The sequence below is a fragment of the Myotis davidii genome, unplaced genomic scaffold (assembly GCF_000327345.1).
Source record: "Myotis davidii unplaced genomic scaffold, ASM32734v1 scaffold380, whole genome shotgun sequence".
NCBI classification, from domain to species: domain Eukaryota; kingdom Metazoa; phylum Chordata; class Mammalia; order Chiroptera; family Vespertilionidae; genus Myotis; species Myotis davidii.
This window is the reverse complement of record NW_006292338.1, coordinates 185,298-190,987: the sequence shown is the minus strand read 5'-3', so window position 1 is coordinate 190,987 and position 5,690 is coordinate 185,298.

The following is a 5,690-nucleotide window of genomic DNA, read 5'->3' as shown; positions in this document are numbered from 1 at the left end:
CCCTTACTTTGCCTCACAGCATCTGTTATAAAATAAAGGCATGGCTGTGGGCATGGTCGTTGTCTCTCGGAGAAGCAGCGTCCCACCGAGACCTGGCTTTCATTCTCTTGTCTGTCTTTTCTAAGCCTTTCAGCTGCCCCCGGTCAGGTTCACCCCTGGCTGTGCTGGTGCAGCACACTCCCAGGGAACCACGCTCCCAGGGCGGGCTCCTGACTCAAACCCTGCCCTTTCCAGAAACAGCTCTGAGAAACAGCTCAGGGAGGGCACAGCACTTGGCAAAGTGACCCAGGATTCAGTGGGTCCACACTCCAAGGGCGGGTTCCTGCCTCAAACCCCACCCTTACAGGAACCAGCTCAGGGGAGGGAGCAGCCATTGCCAAGACAACCCCTGAAAGACTGACTTCCTTCTGGTTGGTCGCCAGCCAGACCCCGGTCGTGATGAACCCCACCCATGGTTTTTATATAAGTAGATTATCTTTCAAGGAGATGTGTGTGGGGGTGCCAAATTGACAAGGGTTGAACTTGCAATGATTAATCTTATGTGTCAACTTGACTATACCACACATTGCCCAGATTAAACATTATTTCTGGGTGTGTTCTTTAGAGTGTTTCTGGATAAGATTATTATTTGAAACTGAAGACTCAGTAAAGTAGATTGTCCTCCCCAATGTGAGTGGGCATCATTCAATCCATTTAGGACCTGAATGGGACAAAAGATAGAGGAAGGAAGAATTCACTCTTTACTTTCTATGTGCTAGCTTGAGCTAGAACATCATCTTCTACTGTTCTTGGACTGGGATTTACCAGTAGCTACCCTGGTTCTCACACCTTTAGACTTGGATTGGAATTATACCACCAATGGTGGCAGATTTTAAAGGTACAATAGCACATTTTATTTCACCTCTATTCCTAATTATTCAGTTAATACACAGTGCTCACCAAGTAGCTATATTCTTTGAACCATAATTGAAAGATTTTTTTTTTCTAACAGGCTGTATGAGTATGTAAATTTTACTCAGAAATGCTTGTAGGAAACTCTAAGGATGGCAAAGAGGCAAGTATGGCTCAATGTTTTCTAAATGGAAGATATCCTATTCCTATAGCCATTATTTGCCTACTTTATTGTGTCCAAAATATCTTTAATGGTATATAAAACTTTCCATTCCAGAATTAGAAAGATTTCCATCTTAGAGAGCTAATGTAGCTATTTTTTTAAGTAGTTGAAGTCAGGATATTTCCTGAGTGTGGGTCTAAATAAGGGTAAACTAGGAAAAAATACTGCACTTGAATGAGAGGGTCATGAATTCTCAAGTATATGGAAGGTATGGTGATGGATTGTAGACAAAAATGTGCCTGCAACTTCCTGCCTACCACAGGGTACTGGTGATATCTCTGAGGAAGCTAAAATGCACAACTATGGAAAAACCACCTAAAGAATGTGGCCTCTCAAAGCACCAACCCAGACCTAAAAAACATGAGCATGAGTGGCAATGGTGATGAGTGAAGAGGAAGCAGTATATTAGCAGAGCCTGATGAATATAAACATTGGGGATGTTGCCTGCTCTTATTCTCTAATACAAATCTGTATTTCTTTTTTTGTTATTGAATATGTTCTTTTTTCTGAATATTTGCTCCCAACATCTCAAAATAAGTCATTCATGGGTTACCTCGAAGGCTTAAGAAATGTTGGTTGCTAATGAGCTTGCCTTTTTCTAAGTATATATTGATGAAAAAGGTAGAGTAGTGACTCAAGGAATAAAGATGCATGAGCCAAGACTATAGTTCCTGTAAGTGGTGCTTTGAAATACCTGGGTTTACCTACATAATGAATATATAATGCATCTAATAAGATGTGAGCTCCATGTTACCAACAGGCCAAAGTAGGCAGAATTTCCTCTTTTCAAATGCTTCTTAAACTACATACTTATTTTGTGAAATCCTTTTTCTTTCAAAGCCATAATTAATATTCATTGAAAAAATAATCTATAATAATAAAAGCATAATATGCTAATTAGACTGGACATCCTTCCAGACAACCTTCCAGATAAAGCTGCGGTGGTGGAAGTCAAGCCACTTGCATTAATTTCGTGCATCAGGCCTCTAGTTTAATCTATCAATAGGGTGTATATGATTTATTCTGGACCTGATAACCTAGAGACATGTTCCTTTTCCTTTATGGGGTTTTAAAATTCCTCAGTAGAAGCCTGGTTTTGGTTTGGTGTCACCAAGGAGCAGAATTTGAGACAAGTATTTTATTTGGAAATTGATCTAAAGGAACATTTTAGGGGATAGGGAAGTGAGACAAGGAAGGGAGGAAGCCATTAACAGTCCATTAATAGGGTACTAACTGCTTCCAAAAATTGAAGCTTAGTTGCACTAAGGACATCTGCCTTGCCCATCTTTGGTTGAGAGCTGCTTCTTGTGGTATAACTCTCCTGGGTAGTTTGGTCTGCCCACCACAGAGACTGTGCTAGCTCCAATCAAACCCCTCATGAAGAGACTAGCAAATGTTTTCAGTAAGCAGCCTTTGGAATGTTGAGGTGAGTGCCAAGGGTAAGTGATAGGGCAATAACAGCATTAATTAAGGGGCCAAATCCAAAATGAGTTGAGAGCACAAAAACTCCCACTTCCTACCCAGAACAATTTAGATGCCATGACAAATCTTTGAAAGCCTGCTTTCTGCAAGGGAATTCAATGTGCCAGTAGGGTTTCTCTGTGGCAAATATCACACAGAATGGAAATGAAGGCTGGTTACAATCTTGCACAAAATATATTGGCATTTCTATGCTGTACAACAGACACATACCCATTTAGGAAATTTACTGCTTGTTAAGTTTTCCCCTGACATCTCAGAGACTCACTGGGAATTTCCTAAGCTACATGCTTAGTGCACAGTATAAGGTTGTTATTCTGTATCATGGTCCACTGCTTAACTCAATCTGCCAATAGCCAGAAGGATGATTTTCTCCCCCACTGGTTCTCTCAGATGAAAAAATTTCCAAACATTATTGTTATTGTCTTTGTAAGTTGATTTTCCATCAGGATTGGAACTTTGGGGAAAGTAGATTTTAGCTTTTTTTTTTCTCCAAGAAGTGAATCTCAGTAGTGATATTAGAAAGTTCAGATCCAATAAAACACTGTGTTATTAATGGAAATTAGGCATATAACAAATGTGTAAATATAATTTCTCTTAAATTTGAATACTTGTGTGTCTTTTTAATCCACATTCATTTTTAAAATAGGTTCACTAATATTTTGGCTACTAAAAACATGAATTTTATTGTACTATTGTTTTATAAACAGAGAACAGTTAAGTGTGTTATGACAAAAGCACTAGCTCTTACGATTTGTAAATCTTATGTAAATTGATCCTTGGAAACATATTTAAGGAATTGGGAAATTGACACTAGAGATAATTTTGCTCATCTATATTAAGTTTGAAATTTTTGAATTGCATCCTTCAGCGTGGTCTATGAAAATGAATCAGATTTAATAATCTCTTAACAGTCTTTTTCCCATAAAAATTTTATATTTTCTAAAGTCACAGTTCTGAGGTACATATTCTTAATGTGTTTATGAATTGTCCTGCTTGTCACCCATGGTAAATGAAATCAATCAGTATGTTAGCTGTAATTTAGTTTGTAGATACTATTTATCAAGTTGATAAAGTTTGCCTCTATTTCTAGTTTTCTAAGACTTTTTCATCTAAATGGGTGTTGAATTTTATAATATTCTGCTGCATCACAAAAATCATGTGATGATTTTTCTTCTTTTCCTTACTAATATGGTGGTTTACATTGATTGCTTTTTTAAAATTTTATTTTATTGTTTAAAGCATTACAAATAGTAGTACGTATGTCTCCTTTTTTTCCCCATTGACCTTCCCCGGCCTCCCCTACCCGCCGGCACATGCCCTAACCCGCCCCCTGCCCCCAGTGTCTTGTGTCCATTGGTTATGCTTATATGCATACATACAAGTCCTTTGGTTAATCTCTTACCTGCACCACCCCCCAAAGCTCCCCAGCCTTCCTGCTGTTCTTTGACAGTCTGTTCGATGCTTCTCTGCCTCCACATCTATCTTTTTGTTCATCAAGTTATAATGTTCTTTATTTTCCATAAATGAGTGAGATCATGTGGTATTTTTCTTTCACTGCCTGGCTTATTTCGCTTAGCATAATGCTCTCCAGTTCCATCCATGCTGCTGCAAATGGTAAGAATTCCTTCTTTTTATAGCAGTGGGTTTTCTTGTTGTTTTGTTGATGGTTTCTTTTGCTGTGCAGAAGCTTTTTATTTTGATGTAGTCCCATTTGTTTATTTTCTCCTTAGTCTCTCTTGCCTTAGGATCTGTGTCTGTAAAGATATTGCTACAACATATGTCTGCAATTTTGCTGCCTATGGATTGATTGCTTTTTGAATATTTATATAGCTTTGCATTCCAGAAATGCTATAAAGCCCTTGTTTATATATTTCCAAATTGTTGTTTATTAATAGTTTGTTACTAATATTTTTTATCTATATTCATGATTGCTGCTGGTCTCTATCTTCCCTTTTTTGTACTTTCTTCATTTGTTTTTTATATTATGGTAATGGTGGCTTAAAATGAGTTTAATGTGTTATCAAATTTTTAAAATCTCATAGCGATAGGGTAGAATTGGTGTTAATTCTTCTTTAAACATTTGGTTGCATTCTTCAGTGAAACCATCTGGATCTGGTCTCAGCTCTCTCATCTCTGTTCTGAATTCCTGTCCCTGACAGAGTCTCCACTTCTCTGCCCCCTTCAGGCTCATCTCAACCAGACAGCTTCCTTGTTACCCTCAAACATGCTGGGCAAGCTCCTGACTCAGAGCCTTTGCTTTTGCTGTTTGCTTTCCCTGAAATGCTTCTCTGCCAGTTTCCAGCCTGGCTCCTCATTGAGTCCCTGCAAGTCCTTCCTCAGAAGTCCCTTCTCAGTGAGGCCTTCCCTGGCCATGCAAACTAAAGGTCAGCTCTCCATACTGACACTTCATACCTCCCTCTTTTATTTCCTTCTCTGTAGTGCTTATCACTACCTAATACACTACATGTATTATTTTGACATCTTATTTGTGTGTATATAAGCACCATAATTTTTATTTGTTTTGTTTTCTGCTGTATTCCCAGTGTTTAGAAGAGTGCCTATAACAGAGTTGGCAATCAATACACATTGGTGAGAGGAATGGAAGACATGAAATAGTCCATAATAGGACCAGCTGGATTTATTAAGCTGTCACTGGGGGCCTGGAACAGTGCTGAGCACTTTGCATGCTATTGTGTCCTGAGTTCTCATGTCAACTCGTGAGCTGCAGGTAACAGGTGAGGAAACGGAGGTTCAGAAAAGTCAGGTAAATTATCCATGGTCCTACAGATGATCAGTGCTGGGCCAAGATAACATTCAAGGCTCCACAGCTCCACCAATGCTAACTTACTAAATCAAAAGTTTGTCCCACCTTACTCTTCTCGTGGTCCTCAGCTTTACCAGAGGGTTAAGGCTATGAAGACTTGGCCGCTGGTTGTGATTCTTTTACAAGGGCATTCGAGTGACTGAATATACATTTCCAGTATGGGTTTTATTTGGTGCTGCATCTCAGGGAAGTAAAAACAAAACCAAAACCAAAAAAACCCCTCTCAGTTACCATGGTAATGGAGAGCATTTGCTCACAAACTTATTTCCT